Genomic DNA, 21,655 nt, shown 5'->3' on the forward strand with positions numbered 1-21,655 from the left:
CACAAGTAGGCTACACCCTGATTAAAATGATAGGTCTATAATGTGTTCTAAAGTTTCCAAAAACACGACTATGATGTTAGTCACTTTGTGTTGGATCAGATGTTTTCTTTTGCCTCAAAAAATGAATGCATACATTTGTAGGCCTACATTTAATTTTCAACACAACATGAAAGATGTGAACATTATTTGTTAAAAAACATTTGATGTGCACTTGTCCATCTTGGAGCTTGAGAAATAAACCTCAGATGTCTTGTTAGATGTTGCCTAAGCTAAATAGTTGGAGATAATTGGGTCTTATAACCAAATATCACTGACATTAATGAGTTGGATGAAAAAATTAATTTCAATGCCCACACCTTCTCAGTAATGGCAGTAGAGATAATGTGAGATGGTCACACATTAGTGTGTGTAAAACAGTGTCAAATCTTACACAAGATTCAAGACTATGATGCTTCAGATTTACTTGACCTCATATATCCATGGGCTCACTAAATAAATAGTTAATACATTTAGCCAACCAATAATAAGTAGTTTTGTAAAATCATATTCTGGGGCACTGATGCACAAAAAACCTAACATGAACCTTATCACATTGTTTACCTCAATCTATACCTCAGTGACGGTGTGTGAATGGACCGCCTGCCTCTCCTCAGTGCAACCACATGGTGGCAGCAGAGAACTTTAGGTTTTTTAGACTACCCCATCACAGTCATGTGCATTAAGATGTTGGGACTTGATTATACCGTCTTCAGTATAATTCATCCCATATTCCAAAACCTTAGGAATAATAAAGTTTTGTTAACATCGAGTCAGCAGGGCAGCCAAGACCCAGAATCCTCCATCTATTGCATATTTGATGGGATTATGCCCAACCAAATCACATTATCCTCCTAAATAATGGACTTCAAGTTGGGTCTTGCATTATTATCCTTTCTTGAAAAGGTGGCAAAATATAGCTTTTTCAAAGAAATATTTTTAATATTGTTATTATCACAGTGTACAGTGTTTAAACGGTGCAGAAAGTTGTAAATTACACAAATTTGTTCACAGCAAACCTGGGGCCAGGTAATTCACCATCAGAGTACTTGTTGGTCTAGGGCTTTAGGAAAAATATATTTGGATGCCATGTGTTATTATGTACTTAAACTTTTGCAAAGGGAGTGGGCAAAGGGTTTTAACAGGGGCCCCCAGCTCAGTTTTGGCACAGGGCCTCCTGGGCGGTTATTCTGCCATGCATCCATTAACTCAATATTGGAAAAGTATGAGAACAGCCAACAGAATCGAAGTTCACGAAGAATGAGCCTGTGAATGAGTATAGAGGACAGAGGCAGGCCCATTGGAGCACATATGAAAGAGTTCTATAAAGCTATGGAGGGCTCTGGAGGAGATAAGGAGATGTGATTGAATGTTGAGCTTGGAGGAGGCAGCGAGTGTCACAGGCCCAGGTGGAATGTGTTGTCACGGTGACTTAGAGCGTGGTTGCTGGGGAGATGGTGATGAAAGACAGCAGTCTGATGAACGGGCCGGAGCGTGACCAACAGCATACAGCCCCGCAGACAGTGCTGCAGATTATGTGCTGGGTCACCACAATGCTGTGTGTGTTTGACTGCACGTGTGTACAAGGCGTGCAACAATGCAGTCTACCTCCAGTGTCACAGCACATGTATTATAGTGATTAGACAATTTAGTACCAAGGTGGTGGTCCCTCTGCTGACCAGAGGAATTTTAAACACCTCAACAACCAACATATTCCTTTACAGTCCTAACACACACACACACACACACACACACGCACGCACGCACGCACGCACACACACACACACACACACACACACACACACTTACGTGCATGTGCAAGCCTGGATCTTGTTATGTAGTTCAGAAGAGAGGCACAGTAGCCTCACATTTTAATTTCCCACCGTTTAACTGCCTCAACATGTCCAAACACAACAGCCAGTAATAGACTGCGTTGACAAACTACTAGGTATATTAAATATAGCCACAGGATAAAGAAATCAAGAGAACAGATTATACCCAAGAATAAAGAATGTCCTTAAAATAACCAAGGTAAGCTAAGGACCAACTCATTCATATTATTTAGTCTAACTCATTCCTCCTTTCCACTTTTGTTTCTTTTCACCTGTATCCCGTCATGCTTCAGTTCCAGTGTGTCTCTTTACCCTGTAGAGGGCGGTGTGGACAATGCTTGTTGAGAGGCTTAGTCAATTAAACTTACAGGTGCATTCCATGAGCCCATATTTATTTTAAAGATGATTAGAAACAGCTCTCCATATGCCTTAAAAGAAAAAAAACTTACATATTTAATATAAACAGGATTTAGCTGGTATTAGTAGGGTTTTATTGTTCACACTAACAATTAAAGTGGCTCTGCGTGCTGGCTCGGCATGAACTCACTCTCCTCGCCCTGTGTGCCCTAGAACTGACTGTGACGCATGTTTCCAGTTCCCTGTTTTTTTCTGATTTCATTTTGTCCTAAATTCAAGACATCTTGCTGAATTTACTACATTGTAAGTAAAGGGGCACACACCTTGGACTTTTGCAAATTTATGTGTGAGCTGTTGAATTTGTTTCCCCCCAGATATATTTTATTGAACTTCCCTGTTGTGTGCACAAACCAATGGGGATCATGCTTAATTAGAGGGGGCTGAACAGATTAGAAAAACCCTCCAACTAAAGCTCGGCTTTCAGCCGGGGCCTGGCTGTTATTAAGGTGGTGATATGTGACAGTTGATGGATTGAGTAAGCTATTTTGTGCTAATACTTGGATCCAATAAATTATAAATAATCTCTTGTACATTGTATGAATCAAAATGAGCCTGTTCCCGGGGTGAACCACAGTCACATCAGATTGGAAGAGTCCAGGGTCTGATTACATTTTTGGCAGCAACGTCCCGCATGCTAACTGACATGGAAGACGCCCACCACACTTTGAGTGGGGCCCTATACATGGGATTTGCAAAAAATCACTTATTTAACCCTTTTTGTGAAGCTTGGCGTTGTTTTTATGAAAACACATGAAGGGGAGAGGAATATGAAAGTATGGAAATGATTACCAAGGTGTTTTTTTGAGTGTATGCATTTGTCCGTGCATGTACAGTATGCATGAGTGTGTGAGGTTAGAGTCCCGGGAATCAGTATTTTGGTTGGAGCATGGCCATTGTGATTACTACAGAGGTGCAGTATTCCAGTCCCTACAGAGTCCAGTGTGAACCCTCACTTCAGCTTCCCATGTCCAAACACACAGCTACTCTCTCAGTTGTGCAAGTGAATGCTTAAAGACATCTGTTTAGAATTCCTGACTTTAAATGAGTGATGGCGGTCGCTGTATGACATGGTAATGTTTGTTTGTGAAAGAGCCATTCTCTACATTCTTTTATGATTAATCCATCTTTAAGAAGACATTTTAGAAACAGTGCGTTAGAGTGATACGTTGTAGAAGTGGAGGATTTAATTGAGAAGGTAAATAAGGAGGAGGAAGGAAGGGCAGTAAAGTGAGAAAAAGAGTTTAATTTGAGCGGCAGTGTGTGTGGACATGCATGCAGAGACCTGGAGAGATGCACTGCTGTGAACGGAGATGCCAGGCCACCGCCAATTTAAAGAAGTCTTTCATTACTTCTGCTCTGCCCAGCTGGTTCCAACTGACCCCCCTCACTCTCCCCGACTGTCTGAGCTGTCTGTCTTTTGTGCATCTGGCCAGGTCTTTAGGTAAGACGGGGCTCAGAGAGACGTGTGTTGTTCTGGAGGTAAAGGTAAAAAGGGGCTCCAGGGGCTTATGCAGCACAGGAGCACAGAGGATTATCATTAATTCTGCGCACAATAATGCACTTGACTTTGTAAGCGAATGCTCACACTCGTGCACACACACACACACACACACAAAAACACAAGCACTTAACCATTTTTAGGAGGGTGAAGGTGCACTGCGGAGGGGGGCTGGAAGGTGGAGGGTCATTTTAAGTGGAAGTGCACGGGGCCAGACCTTGCCCCAGGGATGATGTTGGGAGGGAGGGCAAGGGGGGACGAGAGGAAATAGCCAAACTAGAAACACATGCAAGGTCAAGTGTACTCCTTCATCTTAGCATATAATTGAGAGAAAAGCTGAGAAAAATGATGTTGCTGTGAGACATATCTCTCTGAAAAATTCCTGTCTTCTGCTTCTTTGCTGGCCTGTATTTTATGTTTTTATATATCAACTGTCTTACCTGTCTTCATGTTCTAATTGTTCATGTCCGAATTTTGGCTTGCATGACGCCCTGTGTCTAGAAGCAATACTTCCAAACTAAGGCCCATTGTTTCTAAAACTGTGATGTTGGTTTTTATCAATGCATTGATTTGCCCAAGTTGGAAAATGGCAACTCTCTTTTCAATTGACTCAGAAAGACAATGTGTTTTAAAAGTAGACTTAACATAACATCAACAGTGAAATGTAAATTAACAGTTGATTACAGTGTTGTAGAAATGAGCAGGACATGAGCTTATAGCTAGCAGCATAATGATTAGCTTGGTGGGCAGTGATGAAAAGACGTCACATCACAGATATAACAAAATGGTCATATCTGTGATGTCTTCAACAATGTCTGAAGGGGTCTTCACACCAAACGCGAGTAAAAGTAAAGTTTACATATACTGTAAGTCAAGGGTTTAGGTGAGATGAAGCATTTCACGAGATGAAGCGATGCCATGGAGACATTGGACGCCCTCCAATGTGCCTATCGCTTCATCGAATGAAGTTGAACTTTACAAGCGATAGCCAAACAGTGTTTAGATTCACCTGGCGTCACTGACATCTTGATGGAGGACAGTACAGATTCTGAGAAACACAGGGGAGAAAATTGTTGTCTATGTGCGGGCACCCGATGCTGTATGACACTAGCTAGGTGTTATACAAGAATTCGGAGCAGGCGTTGGGAGAGTAAGAGAGGATATATGGCTTCCTGGTAAATTCTGTGAATATGTGTCTTTTGCTTGTGGTCAACTATCGGTTGTATTTTGGCCAATTAAACCAAGTTAGGGCCGGTTAGCATTAGTCAAACTCACCCAGCTGTGTGCGCCTCCGGAGGTGAAATAAACCAAAATATGATCGAGGGTCGTGAGCATCAAGTTTAGTGTGAACACACGATAACGACTGACAATGTCAGTTAAAAAGCAGCTGCTGTGGAGCTATGTCACTGAGGTTGCTACTAGCAACAGAATCTTCAACTAATACCAACTGCATTGTCACACTGCAGAACAGTTTTCATCACCTTCTGGGGACATGACTCGTAAAACAGCTACCATGTGGGTGTGCTCTTTGTGTTCTCATGCGTACAACAGGCGAGGGACTGTGTGCTGCCTTCGACAGATGGTACTGTCAAGGTGCCCACAATGCAATGCTAAGCAAAGCACCTTGTGCATTGAATCGGCACTCACCTCTGACCTCACACAAATGCACCAAAACAAGGTGAGTCCGTATGATGCCGCAATTTAAGTGCTCTCACAGAAGCACGATCAAACAGACCTTTAAATTGAATGTAAATCCATCCCAATACGTCTACGTGTTAATGTCAAGCTAATGGGCGTCTCCAGCAATTTACAGCCCAACCGCAGGAGAGAGGAGGGTCCAGACAGATAGAGAGTATGTGGGTAGAGGTAAATGACAGTTTAACAGCTGTCTTCATACATCATCTACCCATGTGACAACCTCTCTAAGCCCACACACACTTTTTAACACAAACACATGCCTCAAGCAGTAAATGTACTGCAAGCTAAATACCTGCAATATCTGTCTGTGCACATGTATTGGTGCATGACTAAGTGTGTGTGTGTCTGTGTTTGTACATTTGTGAGAGAGAGCTGACTCCTTATATAATGCATATTGATATGCGTGTCGATGCTTTATCTCTAAGGTGTCGTTCTTTAAAATAAAAAATAAAAAGAGGCAAGTTTCCACTGTAACTTGTCTCCTTGCTGCACTTTTCGTTGATGCCTGTCTGTCTCCAGTCTTTGGTGGAAACTTACCCTTGCTCGTGTCTCTCTTTTATGCTCTTCTCTGCTAAATGTATTAAAAGGGACCCCCACCCCCTCTCTCCGTCTCTCTGCTGCAGTAATAGAACAAGGTTTATAAGGCTCGGCAGGCCTGGCTAATCTAACCCACATGCCAATAGCACTGTGCCCATTCTCTCTCCTGTTCTAATGAAGCTAACACAGACTCTGAAATCTATTCTAGTGTGTGTGTGTGTTTGTGAGTGCGTGCATGCGTGCGTGTGTGTGTGTGTGTGTGTGTGTGTGTAGGAACACCAGACATGTCAAGAGAAGTTCCAACTCAGTCCGAGCCAACAATGAGACCAGCGGGGAGGGAAAGTAGGAAAGTAGAGTTTCTCAAAATCTTTAAATCTGTTATGATTTACGCACCCAAACTCATACACACACACACACACACAACATAAGCTCATCCACACACAGATGTTTCAGCTAATTGATTGCAAGTGTGTGGCGCATAGACCCATTGCTTGTGATTAGCTCTAAGTGTGTGGTGTTCTTGTGGCTGACCCTAATAGGCCACACAGCAGTGCTTCTCTCCTTCCCCACCCACACTAAGATAATGTAATCAAGAATTTAATATAATTCAACTATGGTGCACTGCCTTATAGTCATGTGAAAAATTATTTGAAGTTGCAATCAGGGCTTTTCTTTGTGTGTGGGAGTGAACGCATACACTGTCTCATATGATGGAAATGTGTGTGTGTGTGTGTGTGTGTGTCTGGCCTGCCCAGACAAATGACTGGGCCCCTGAAAAGGTCCAGTCATTGGGCCCCCTTTACTCATACTGAACTTGTATCAGTGCATGATGCGCTTATTCCTACATGCATACCTGTACACAGGGCCGGTTCTAGCCAGTTAGATTAGGGTGGGCTACTGGAAATAATAGTGGGCAGAAATACCGATGATGCGAGCGCGCGCAGTGCCCTTGCAAGATCTCTGCACCTGCTTTTTGGCACATTTACTGTAACATTTACTGTAATTTAAGCTTTTAGACACACCAATGCTGTAGGGGGGGTTTACCATGATAGCACTGCTACCAGAAGCTTTCCTTATCAGTATAACAACCATCTGCCACCTTCGTTTAAAGGCTAAATATTTAATTTTCAAATTTTCTTAGAAAATAATAGGTAAAATGTACAGAATAATTTGCAGAACACCCTCACATAGACACCTCAAAACTTGATGAAATATCACAGTATCTCTGAATTGAAAATCCACTTCTGCTTGCAGAAATACTGATATTAAGGAATTTTCCGTTTTTTTTTTTTATTCCTATCTTTTCTGGTACCCTGATTTATGTCCAGGTCCTGGCATCACTGAACTTGCTAGGTTAGCTTACTCATCATCAATACATAGCTAACACTTGTTTTGGTTGAAAAACGACCCATGATATTTTTAGTTTTTCAATATAAAATGTGATATATTTTACCCAAGCAACAATGAATAAAATGTTTTATTTTATTATAGAAAGTTATCTTTCGAATATAGCGTTCATAATAAAGTTAGGTCATCTGCAAAAAAAAATTTTTTTTTATTTTTTATTTTTTTTCTCTCTCTGGGCCCCCCCTGGTGGCTGGGCCCTAGAAAGCTTTCCCACTTTCTACCCCATATGGGCGGCCCTGGATATAATGCTGGATATGTCTGTCAATGAGTATGTGAGTGCGTGATGGAATGTGACTGAGTAATATTGGCCTTGTCATCTTACACTCTCGATACCCAGCACACCACCCTGAGATTCGGGAAGGACTACAGGAAACGAGGATGGGATGTCTTTGTGTGTGTGTGTGTGTGTGTGTGTGTGTGTGTGTGTGTGAATTTAAGAGCAAGGGTTTTTATAAGATTGGAGGAAGTGATGAAAAGGGAGGAGAACCTCTGTGGAGATCGTTCTGGCACTTTCTCAAAGTGTGTTGCATGAACTTATGTATTGTGTGTGTGTGTGTGTGTGTGTGTGTGTGTGTGTGTGTGTGTGTGTGCGTGCGTGTGTGTGTGTGTGTTTGTGCATGTGTGTATGCGTGTGTGCGTGTGTGCGTGTATGCGTGTGTGTGACAACTGCCGCATGTGTTCGTACCACATTTGGTGAGACATCCTGTAAGGCTTTGGCAACACAGTAGGAGGCAGCTTACCCTTTTGACTCCACTGTGTGTTTGCGTATGTGTGAGCACATTTCTGTGAATGTGTGTGTGAGCACATGTGTGTGCTGACAGGATTTACTATTCGTCAGTGCATCGTGTCATCACATCGTAACTCCTGGACTGACTGGGATCCTAAAAAGACACAAAGTTTAAGTCTTATGCTCATGTAGAGATTCACAGGCACAATTTTCCTTTGGACCACAAAGGTGTGACATATACAAACATCATGGCGTCATGTCTGGAGGGAATATTCCTCCCGGCCAGCACTAGAAATACATATTATTATGTCTGGTTAGGTTATTTCTGATTAGGTAATTCAATAACTGGGATTGATTCATGCAGCTGGAAACAGCAGGTGACAAAATATTTGGATGCTGCATTTTTGCAATGTTCAGAAGAACAGAAAAACCTCCCGCAATCCAGTTTGCGCATTATTCAAAGATGGGTACCCCTACTCCTAGCTTTGTAGCCACACCATTAAAAACCTTTGAGAGGTTGGTCAGTAAGTCAAACCAGATACAATCAAACGATGTGTAGTTGTTTTGTTTTAAATGATCCGAATATTATAGGGTGTTGATATGCGGTTGTATTATCATGTAGCTGCCAAGTTGAAACTGGTTTGTTGAAGTTTCTGTCTCGCAAGGTGGAAAATATCACAGCTGTGATTAAAGCTCAGAGGCTGACTTAACTTTGTATTTCGCAAGTATATGTCAACAACATCTCAACAGTATGATGTGTACACAGCCTCAACATGAGGTTCATTAACAGATGTTTCAATCACATCACACAATTGTTCCAACCAACCATGGATTTGGTGTTGTTGACATTAAATTGTTAGTGTTCCAATTTCCTTTTTTTTTAAACACTTCAGAACTCACTGTATATTTCATGTTGGCTTAAAAGTTGATGTTGAAAGTTAACTTTTGACTCAGCAGCAGTCAGCAGTTGACAGACGATTAAAGGTGAAAGGAATAGTTCAGCTCTGTTCTCATCACTCTAGTTGAAAGCTCCATGAAAAGTGTGACCGTCTAAACATGTAGCAAGCCCCATTCCCTCTCACAAACGACACAGTTCTGATTGTTAAGAGTCCCAAAAAAGGCATAGAGCCAGGATTTAGTTTCTCTAAACAACTTGCGCAGAATAATCCAAGTATCTTGAAGCCAAACGATTAGTCTAACTGGCCGTAGTGACTCCAATTAGTATTAAGAATGTGGGTGGAGGAGAAGGTCGTGTAGCAGTTCCAATTACATCAGAGTGACTATGTAGAGTGACGGTTAATAGATAATGAATTTGCATTTAAGTAAAATCAGTTATTTTAAGAGGCTCAGAACATAATTAATAGTCCTATATAACAATAATCAATTTGAAGATTTTTCTCTTTGCTATAGATAGGGGACAAAGGGATAAGGTTAAACATAATGGCCCTCATTTATCAAACTTGCGTGGAAACTGGTGCAGATTCTGGCGCAAATACCTCCCTACGCCAGGTATCGCGTGGGATTTATCAAACAGTCGTATCTCGCCAATCTCGGCGTACGCCACGCAATTATTGATAAATGCAGCGGCTGAAAACAATCGTACCACGCCCCTATATTTTATCAGTTTAGAGGCCTCGCCCAAAGGTTTTGCGACATGGATATGCGCAATACGGCACTTCCCTGAAGTAGAAATTGACAGAATAACAGCGAAAGTAGAAAAAAAAGAGTTTCATTTCGGAGCATTAGCCTACAAGCAGCATCAAATAACGACAGAAGGCAGCAGTTAGGAAGGAAATAACTGCTGCGGTCAACAGCGTTGGTGTTGACTCAAAATCGCCACTAAAAAAAGCGTGTTGCTGTTCTGAAATGCAACCAACTGGGGGTGCGGTGCTGCGGGCATAATATAAGTGGTGGAGGAGAAAAAGACGCACCAACTGTCCGATAATGGTCCCCATAAAATAAATAGAGGTCTGCAGAGATTTGAATGATTAGAATGTATTGGCCCTTTTAGATAGCACTACTCAAAAGGGTTTTAAAAACTAAAAATAACACATTTAGCGTTTTACTGTATGACAGCATGCGCTTGGCACGAGTGGTCAGCCCGGCCGTCAGCTGCACAAGCCGACCCGGCAGCGATCAGCTGTGAGAGCGCCCACCGTCCTGCTCCACCAGCAGATAGGAACAACGTGCCGGTTAAGGTGGAAATAAATCGCTCGCTTTAGCATCAATGACACATTAAAAGAGGAACTAACATCTACAAAGTGCATGCGTCAAATAAATAAAATGTTAAGCTGATTGTTGTGCCGTGTATTTTTTTGTATCATAAAGAGCAGTGTAGGCCTACTACATATTTAATACTTAGGCTAACATTTTGAATGAATGCAGCCCCCGTGCCTCAGTGTCCCCCCAGCTGCTCCAAAACGGAGACAACTGCCCTTACGTGTGCGCACTATTGAATCAGCTCTCCTACTCAGTTGCACACCATAAGCTGCTCATTTTTAAGTGATTAATATCTTTATTTCGGTCTTATTTGCACTGCATTTGTATTATCTTCTAATAATTGTCCAACAAAGTCATCGGCTACCCGGCACAGCCTGCACTGCGAGTCTAAGCTGTTTTCAAATTTGCGTACACGAGCTGAGAGCTGGCGTGGGATTTGAGCGTACCCTACGCTCACGTCCATATTGATAAATGCCGAGATTTGCGTGGAGATGTACGTACACCCATTTTTCTGGTCTACGCAAGATTGATAAATGAGGGCCATTGTGTGTATGGGAAAAAGATGGAGGGAGAGAAAAAGTGCATATATTTCAGTGCGAACAGCAACACTATGAATGTGTTGAACACTTTCAGTATGAAAATGTTGGTGAAGGCCTTTAGCTTGTTTTTCTTGAAATCCCCACCCCTCAACGTAACCTATAAATGTCAATCTCGTGAAGTAGTAGTTTTGTTGTGTGTGTTTGTGTGCATGAGTGTGTTTTGCCCATACCCATGCCTGTGAATTTGTGTGTGTGTGTGTGTGTGTACACACGGGCTTCACCAATCAGAGTGACTTTCCCGTCTCCTTCTCTGTCTGTTCTTGCAGTCATGATGTGAATACAGCATCAGACTGACAAAAGAGAGGGAGATAGAGTGAGGACAAGAGAGAGAGACAGGAGTGTCTGGGGCCTGTCATCCAGATGGACAGACTGATTGACAGTGAGTCAGAGGCATCGTGGTGTGTGATTGGACGATGCCCCCAGAGAGGTGATGTGGTATTCTGTGGTCATTTTTGGACTAAGCTGCAGTTGATCCCCTGAATGTCACCAACAGAATACATTACACAAAGAGAACATTTCAGCCTTTTATTCTTTTCGTCTTGTATCATTTCACAGTGAAATTCATGTTACTCCAAGACTGCTGTATGTTTAAATATCAACTCTAAGGTGATATATTTCAATGTGGTGTATACAGCTGGTCTTCACTCCCCCCCTCCCATTTTTTGCTAATGCAGGTTAACTCAATCATTTGCATTGTGTTGTGTGTGGTTGGCAGCTTTCAAAAATAGCCTTTCTTTGCTAATTAGATTTTCTACTGTGTCTTTCATCTTTTGTTTCTCACAAATTGTACTCAAAATGGGAGAATACGATATGGAGCTATATTATATACACAGAAGAGTTTTTCCATTCTTTTAGACTCAGGCTCATCATCCCATTTCATTTCATCTCATCCCTTCTCTTTCTCACAACACAGAGATCAAATGCCATACAGAGGCTCAGAGATGGAGAGCTCTTTTGTCCTAAAGGGGAAGCGATAACTGAAGAACCTCAACATGTTCTGATCGTGGGGTCGATAGAGCTCGGAGGGCTGATTCAACACATGGTTCTACTAATGTCCATCTGGAACTTGTCTGAATATTATCTGCATATTTGGACTTAAAATAGACAAGAGGAGAGATGTTGAGACCGAAAAAATAGAAGGTGGCAAAAAAGTAACTCAGACATTTGTGTGTTGATGTTCTGTTGATCCAAAATCAAGGCTCAAGTATTTATATAAAAAAAATCCCTATGATTTTCCACTGTTCATTTGTGAATGTTGCTTTGCAGGCGCCCATATGTGGGTTTCGATATGTGTATGCCTTTGTGTATTTAAGTGCATGCTGGCACTGGGGTTATTGATTTGCAAGGGTGAATGCGCATTGTAATTCAAGGTGTGCTTTCCGTCTTATCCGTTCCCCCTCGGCTGACGGAGCTCCCTGTAGATCTGCATGCATTCTACACACCCTCTCCTCTTTAATTCATTAGTTTCACTCTCACACCAACTATCAAACAACATCATCTGGCATGGAAGTATCTGCTAAAGCAAGACTGCAACTTCACCTTTGGGGAGGAAACGCACAATTCAGCATACTAAATGCCGTACAGATGTAGAATTTTTAGAGCTGCCATTTTTATCCTTGTTGAAACTGAAAACTACAGCTGCACTAATAGTGCGAGAGGACATGTCAGGAATACTGCTGTTGTTCATGTAATAGATAGTATTATACACTTTCATTTATGGAAGTCATGTTTTTTTGGAATGCATATGCTTATATGATGTGAAATCCAGTGATTAAAATGTGTCACAAAAACATCTACTGAGTTTTGCAGCAGTTGAAAAGAGTGCAGTAAAATGGAAACAGCTGCATGCACCTCAAAAAGGAAACTTTTTTTAGTTTTGCTTTACATCCAATCTTTAGCATTCAGTGACGATGGATGAATGCCAATGATGGTCGATCCACCACCTGATGCCATTAAATTAATGCCATAACATTCTGTACAGTCCTTCATGGTCCCGAGGTGATGACTTCTATGGATTATGCTGATTCCCTGACTTTTTCTCTTAGACCATCATGAAGGTGACATTAATAGTTAAGATTGAAAAAGATGATGGATATCCATGCAATTTGGTTCATACATTAAAGTTCTCCAAAGCATGAATTGGAATGAACTCTTGACTTTTAAGCATCACCTTCAGGTCAATCTAAGATAAGATAAGGAACTTAATTGTCCATTACATTACATGAAATGGAATTTTGCCTTGGGCATTCTGTCAGACAGACAATGAGAAAAGACTAAAATACATAAAACATAAATGTATTTTTAAATATATTTGAATTTGTTTGAATTGGCGGCAACTGTTCTGTTTAGTGCTAATTGGTAAATGTTGGAATGCTAACATGCTAAATAAATATGGTGAATATGGTTACTTGCTGCACATGAGTATCTTAGTCCCGTTGTTGACTAAACAGTCAAGTCTGTCAAAGCTTTAAAGAGCTCTGTTATTGTAGACCCTTAATCTTGTTGTTATTTGATACTTGTTACTTTAGTGTTACCATTATTTAAAGCTATAATACTATGATGGAGAGATATTTTTTTTCCAGGTTGTGATATCTGAGACAATGCAATTTCAACACAACCGTGACACTTTATATCAAAAAATACTGATTACATTGTCATTACTTGCAAAAATATTGTCTGAGCTCAAGCAACGCTGGATTTATTTTGGTTGTGTGGCTTTTCAGTCTAGAGTACTTTGGTTTCAAAAGGAATAGCAGTAGGAAAATGCACTGTAATGACCACTTTGTCCCAGAGGTGTCGCAAAATACATTCTAAAAGACAAAGTTACATACAGCTTTCATTTTTTGCTTGATGGATGAGTCAGCTTCTTGATGACCTGCAGTCCTCCTACTGCTGTTGTAATTTTTGTTTTACAATTTATGTTGCTCTCTATCAATGCCGCCACCACCACCTGGGGTGTAAGATGAACATACAACACTGCTTTTCTGAGGGAACTGAACCCAGCAATATTCCAGATTCCCTGAGTGTAAGGGGATCTGCCCTCTTTCTTTTTTTCTCTCCTTCAGTCCCTCTCTTGCAAACATCCTCTTTCGATGGTTTGTTAATTCTCTGAAGCCCTCTGTCTGTCTCTGTCTCAGCTCTGGGACCGGTGTGGGGCTGAGTGACCTATTGAATGCTGAACACTGACCTCCGACCAGGTTCAAGAGTCACCACAGCAACATAGCAGGCGTGTCATCTCCTCCGCAGGGTTTGCCTGGTTAACCACTGCCCAAAAAAGCAGGATGTTTGTATATGTGCGTGCGTGTGAGTGTGTGTGTTTGTTTGCGTGCGTGTGTGTACGTGTGTGTGTGTGTGTGTGAGAGAGAGAGTGTGCAAGTTTGTGCTTGTTCAAAGTGTCCAACTGTAACAGAAGAGCTTTATAAGTGTGACCCACATAAAAGGTCTGATTGAGCCTCAGGACTCCCAACATACATGCCTAACACACACACACACACACACACACACACACACACACACACACACACACACACACACACACACACACACACAAACACAATGGCTGATGGTTCCCATGGTGACTGTGTTCCAGTGAGTGGGATTTTCCAGGCGGCGTCCGGAACAGTGGACACTCCAGAGTTTGTCCTGGAAGTTCTCTTTGATCTAAGTGGGTAGATCAGCCCAAAGGGAGGACAATTCCTGACCTTTTATAAAAACACACACACACACACACACACACACACACACACACACACACAGACAGACAGACAAAGACATTTGTATTGCACTTCTAAGAGAGAAAATGGCAATTTACATAAGGAATTTCCTAGATCTAAAACCCTAACCTCAACTAAATACACGCCTTACACCAACCCATACCCCATCTCAAACCCAAACAAAATGCCTAAAGCATTATTATTTTATGTTTTTTTCTGGAATATTTGTGGCCCGTAGAAATAGGTGTTAACACGATACTAACATATCATTGAGTGTAGAGTCATTGTTTCTGTCCACCTGAATGTTAGTTCAATGGTCTCCTTTTTTGCTCTGCTTAAGTCTACAACGAACACTGAGGGAAAAAACAGTTAGCTGCTAACTGTGTCTGTCTGAGGTGGGTTGATCAGCGCCTTTTCATTGAAAGGAGCTGCTTGTTGCTAATGAGAAGAGTGAGACTGAACCATAACTGTAAAGTTGCAGGTCATAAAACAACAACAATGGGCTGAACGATGCAAAATAAATGCTCAATGGAGCTGATGGGAACTGCAGAGTCAGGTGTGGTTCTCTGTGGGTTATCACTACAAACAACACCTGTCACGGAGTCAGCTGCTTTGCTGTTTAACCCCAAAATCTTTACCTCCAAAACAAAGATGAAGTTAGGGCACACATGAGAAACTTCAAGGTGTAAAACTCAAATTGGTCCTCACAAAGATAGAAAAGTCACACACCAAAAAGTACTTGTTGCAGTGTCTTAACAATGTCTGTATAGAATCGGTGGACTAGACTAGAATCGGTGGTATAAACCCTCCGCTCTCAGCCTGACTCAAGACACCAGATTTTATAGCGGAACTTGAACTGTGTGTGTGTGCGTGTGCATGTGTCTGTGTGTGAGAGTGAGAGAAAGAGAGAGAGTCTGCAGACTTAAATAAAATTAATATGTTTCTACTTTGTCCTATAGTATACTGACACATTTATCCTCCGTCTGAAATCTGTGCTGAAAACTCCACTCAACGCGAGTCGTGCCGAGGTCCGAGGTCCTCAACGGTTTGGGTAGAGGAGGGATAATAGAGCACTCACACACAAACGGACAGAGACAAAGTCAAAGTTTGCACTTGACCTTGGAAAGCAGACAGGATACCACTGGCAAAAGAAAGACCTTACTCCGCTGCTTTGGGTTAGTGTTTGCCTTAATGGGAGGTGTAAAGTATGAAGTGCTTTGTCTTATGAATGTTGAATAATGCTACCTTAAGGGCTGTGAAATTACCATCATTGAACAGAGCTAGGAGTTACAGTTCAAACCTATATAAAGCGTGACTACATGTTGTAACCGTCTCTATGACTACTGAGCAAATCTGTTGATGAAGAAGGTGAGATGTGGTTGAAAGCTCCTATAACTCAAGTAAGTGGACCTTATGTAAAAGATGAATCTATTTATAAGTAATTTTTGTGTTGTTACATCATAAGGTTAAATGATATTCTCACTGATGTTGACTTGTGTGGTGCTTTATTTTTAGAGACTGCTCATGAGAAAAAAATGCAGTAGTGTGGACAGTATGCAACTTGCTTGTGCAGCATGACACTGTTGACTCATTCCAATAATAAACCAAGACCACAATCTTTCCTCTTACGTGCTTTCACTGCCTAAACACAATACGAGTGGATAGTGTGTTGGCCCAAAAGAAAAAGACATAATTTTTATTTATTTCATTTATTTGCTGTTGCAAAAATAACTCACTAAAACTGTGATAAACATGATTTTAAGATAATTGTATTAAATTATTACATTTTGTTTTTATCTATAGTGAAATCAGCTCACTATCAACTGATCTCGGCCATGGCAAATAAGATGGAGTGGCAACAAATATGCAAAAAAAAAACACATTAAATCCAAGACTTAAAGTATTATCATTATTATTTTAGGGTGAGTTTCATGCATGTTGTCAGTCAGATAATCTCTCTCCCTGTTTCCTTTCATAAACATAACTAAATAAATCCATTAACGATCACCCACCTTCGACTCAATGGAACACACATAGTTCACCCGTCATTTTCATTTTTGCCAGCTGGGAAAAGTGTAACAGGCTTTTTGTGCATGCTGATGTTGCGCGGGGGTGTGTTCAAGTTACCGTACTGGACTGGCACTGGTCTCTGGTGTGTCATAACCTCCCATACAGGGTAAGGGGAAATTTCCTGTAACATAATCCTGAAATACAGGCATGATGTCTGGGAAATGTTTTTGCAGAATGTCACCATTTTTTGGCTTTCTTTTAGACACCAATTCGAAACCTCTGAAAAACAAAACGTCAACTGCTCAAAGTGGCAGAGCTGAAAAATATGAATGAGAGGTCAGGTCTATCTTTGTCTGTCCGACTGTCGGCCTTGCCTTCTCTCTCTCTCTCTCTCTCTCTCTCTCTCTCTCTCTCTCTCTGTCTTTCTCTTCTTGTGAAAGAGAACACAGATTCCTCTCATTGTCAAATTGGTAATTTCCTCTATTGATTGACATGTCCTGTTAAAGTTATGACAAAAGGACCAGTTAAAACATATTCACCTGGGGGCGGATTGGGTGACCCACACACACACACACACACACACACACACATGCACGTACGCATGCACGCTCACACACACACACACACACACACACACACACACACACACACACACACACACACAATAATTATGCAGAGTGTTCCCCTGTGTGTTAGAAAGGGTTAGGAATGTAGAAGAGTCAATGTATTGGGAGATTTGAGACATTTTATTTCAACAACTGCCTTCCTGTGTGAAAGGATGCACAGGTGGTTTCAGTTTCACTGTCCTGTTTACAATGATACAATATTTAATGGAGTCATTTGTTAAGTGGTACTCATATGCTCCCCTATGCTGGGGACATTCATCTCTTATTCAAATGCTCCAAGCTTTTACTAATCCAAAAACAATACAGTTACAAATGTGCATGCATGTATGTTAGCAGCATGAGAACAACTAATATGATATATGAAACTTACTATTGAGAAACTTACAAAACCACAACTCTCTGTGCAGCTGAGAAATAAATTGTGATTTGTTCCTTTAAGCTTTTAACCTGAACATTTTGCATTCCTCTTGCTTGTGGTCTGCAAAACAAATGCCCCTTTCCCCTGTTAAGTTGTGTTTATGGTTGAATTTTATTGTTCCATTTTGTAAACGGCTGAAGCATGAAAATGGCCAGACGTCATGCAAACATAAGCATTTTTCCCCATTCAATTAAGCTACAAAATGTTGCTCAACTTTTCCACACATTTAAAAGAACAACAAAGGGGGGTGGCTACAACTGGTGAGCTGGTCCTCTCAGTGGAGAACTGGGCAAATAACCAAACTCTACTTTGATAGTGTTATCTTTGCTGTCACTACTGCTGTATTTCAAACCAGCACTCAAAGGCAGTATTCACCCCCATTCAAGCCACATAAAATGATTTTCATGTATTAGCCAACCACCCCTAAAGTCCCTCCGTGTCGAAGGAATTTGTACACATAAATCAAAGAACAACTTGTGAACATGCAATTACAGTTGTTCAGTGTTCTGATCATGGCTTGTTCTTGCAATTTTCTGTCCAACCTGCGGAAGTTATGGATGTAATAGGAGACAGCGCCCTGAAGGCTTGTTATCAGTGCAATCAGCAGGTGGGCTTTTACTTTATAGCCACACACACACACACACACACACACACACACACACACACACACACACACACACACACACACACACACACACACACACACACACACACACACACACACACACACACACACACACACACACACACACACACACACACACACACACACACACACACACACACACACACACACACACACACACACACACACAAACACACACACACACACACACGTGCACACAAACAGGCATGCAAATGCAGATATATGTATAACGAAACTTGTGCACAAATGCCTCCAGGTTAAATACCTGAGAGCCAAGAACCGAAATTCCAGACCCCAACCAACCCCCAACAGACAGGGAGACACACACACATGCACTCTCTCTCTCTCTCTCTCTCTCTCTCTCTCTCTCTCTCTCTCTCTCTCTCTCACAAACACACTCCCTCTTAAATACCTTGGAGTAAAGCGAGCGTGGCCGGCACTTGCAGCCCCACCCCCCCACACCGCCCTCTCCTCGATTTTTTAATCTGATTTAACATTCAGAAAAAAATATCACACAAAGGCCACACAACCATAATGCATAAACTCCTAGCACACACACACACACACACGAAGGAGGAGGGTTTGGTGTAGAGTTTCTGCATTTAAGCCTTGTGTAAACACCTGCCAGTAATCTACCAGCTGAGATAAATCCAGATGAAACAGAACCTGTTCTAACAGTTCCTCTTCGAGTCTGTTTCAGTCTGCTTCACATCTCAGTGTGAACCCTGCGAGGCCACACTCCACTCCGTTGTGATTCTGCATATGAATGCGAGCCTTCATCGTTTCACATGATTGTTACATGATTGCTGCACTTCTCCTGCGCTGTTACCCAACCCTCAAAAGAACTTGTGTGGAGGATCCAGCGGCAGCACCGCACAGGATGCAGGGCGGGGACTTTCTGCAGTGGCTACCACAAAAGACCGGAGGCCATGATTATGATGAAAGCCTATTTCATGCTCTTCGTGGCCTGATTCCAAGCCACCGGTTCACCAAAAGTATCTTAAGGATCATAGATGTAGGGGCCAGCTTGTGACCAAGGTGCATGTCTTAAGAGTTTAAGGGCGCCTCATGGAAATCACCCTTATCTTTTCTTTTGACACCCTTCGGTACATTCTTGTATTTTAATCCACTTTGTCCTCTCAAAAGAGCAAACATAACCAATAACATTGGCAGGTTTAACTTGGGTTTTAAGGCTTTTTAGATGCCAAATGATTAACAGAATTTAATGATTCAAAAAGTGTTACAAATTAAGAAATTAAGATCAGGCTGACAATTCTTCAGTCTCAGCCTGGTATTAGTGGAAATATGGCACTGACTTTAGAAAGTTTCCCAGGAAAGTATTTGTTTGGCAGTGTGTTGCTTCATGGTGTTGCATTGCTTTGCTACAAAAGTTGAGAGCACCTTTAAACATTTTAAATTAATGCCTAGAAGATTTCAGCTTCAGGACCCTGCTGTGCCAAATAAAGAGCTCTTACTCTTTTGCCTACACATTCATTAGATAATGATGAACTTATGATTTACAAAACATAAAAATGTGTAGATGATTAATAAGTGCTATGTTAACATATCACAAATGGGTTGTAAGTCATCTATAAAGCTTTTAGTAAATTATGAAATTCTCCTAAACAAAAAATTATTAGTAAATTACTAATAAGTAATTTACAAACATTTTTGCATCCCCCTAATCTAAATGGTAAACCATTCATCAGGTACTAATGTGTAGTAGGGGTAACCTCAACTAAAAATGCACATAGTCAAATCTTATTGGTCCAATCTTGCCTATAGTCGACTAATCGTCAAATCATGTTCTTTTTTTCCTGCTTATTGATCCACATTCTCATTTGCAATATTGGGACATTTTTCCCCAAACCATACAAAGAACCAACTCTTCTTGATATGGCATAAGAATGTATGTCTACCATAGTCGTTGACTCACACTTAGGAGCTTGATTAAAAGCTTGAGTTGGTTTCATGTTTTTTTTAACAGTATAATAGGCTGATATTTATACCACAATAGGTGATGTATCATTATGAATTAGGAGAATATAAGTAATTCCATGTAATATCAGACATTCAGCACCTCCATATAGCCGGAATAGAATAATCTTTGTTTAAAATTGTACAACTATTCGACAGTGAGATTGGGCAATCAAATCAGGCCCCTTCGATCGAAGTGTGAAAAGTTGACTATTCGAGGTCAACCCTAATGTTGAAATATGCTAAAAATATATATATATAAAAGTATAAATTGAACTCCTCCTGATCATGTAAAAAGCTTTGTGAAGACCATAAATTGCAAAACAATCCAAAGTAAAAAAAAGAACCATTTTCGATAGATGGGTTTGTCATCTATTCTTTAACTGTGTCAAAATCAAGCCCCAACCTCAGCGATCTTTACTAGCATCCAATAAGGAAGTGACCAAAATTGTAGTACCTTCCGGTGGCCACTGGGGGTGGTACCAAGAGTGAGTAATTTTTTATTTGACTCACCTGTTAGACAGGCTGTTTTCAAAGTTTTATTAAACCTACTATTGCAGTGCTCGTATAGGAATCAGGTAAACAAAGAAAGATATTAGACAGTACATTTGGCTGCTATCATTGATGGCTAATTTTACACTGTTGAAGGTTATTATCAGTAACTTACTTTGTAGAAGTTGGCTCTTGAGTGACAGCTCTCCGCCCGTTGTCCCTCACTTTGCCTCGGAGGTATACGTCAGCTAGATGGGCGTATCTCCCTCCTCCCGACGTGAGGCGGAGTAAAAATCTCACAAGATGGCGACGCGCATAAACCAGGATTATTGGATGCCGTGTGAATAACTGAGGTCAGCACGGATGATACATCCATATTATATACTATCTATGGTCAAAATATGACTAAAGAATGTCTAAAAGTGACAGCAGGGAAGATACAATGTCTGGCAGTGGGACAGACAAGCACAGTGCAGGTTGTCTGTTTGATTGAGAGTTCATGTGGTATTTGGGGTGACTACAAGAAGACATATGGCACAATACTCCAAACGGAAACCAATGTCGCAAATAAGAATGAACATTATTGTAAAGTGTTACCATTGTGATCCACTTGCCAATGCAGCGCTCTTACTAAAAAATGTATACGTTAATGCCCGTCTGAATGTGGAATTCATCTTCTTCGATTCCTACACCGGTGATTACCTGTCAGTAATGCTGACAGCCGACTAAAACCCTGCCAGACAGCGACATCTCTCATAGATTTTTTTGTCAAATGTGCTATGGGAGCAAATCATACGCAAAA

This window comes from Ammodytes marinus (genome assembly GCF_949987685.1).
Source record: "Ammodytes marinus genome assembly, chromosome: 6".
Taxonomy (NCBI): Eukaryota; Metazoa; Chordata; class Actinopteri; order Uranoscopiformes; family Ammodytidae; genus Ammodytes; species Ammodytes marinus.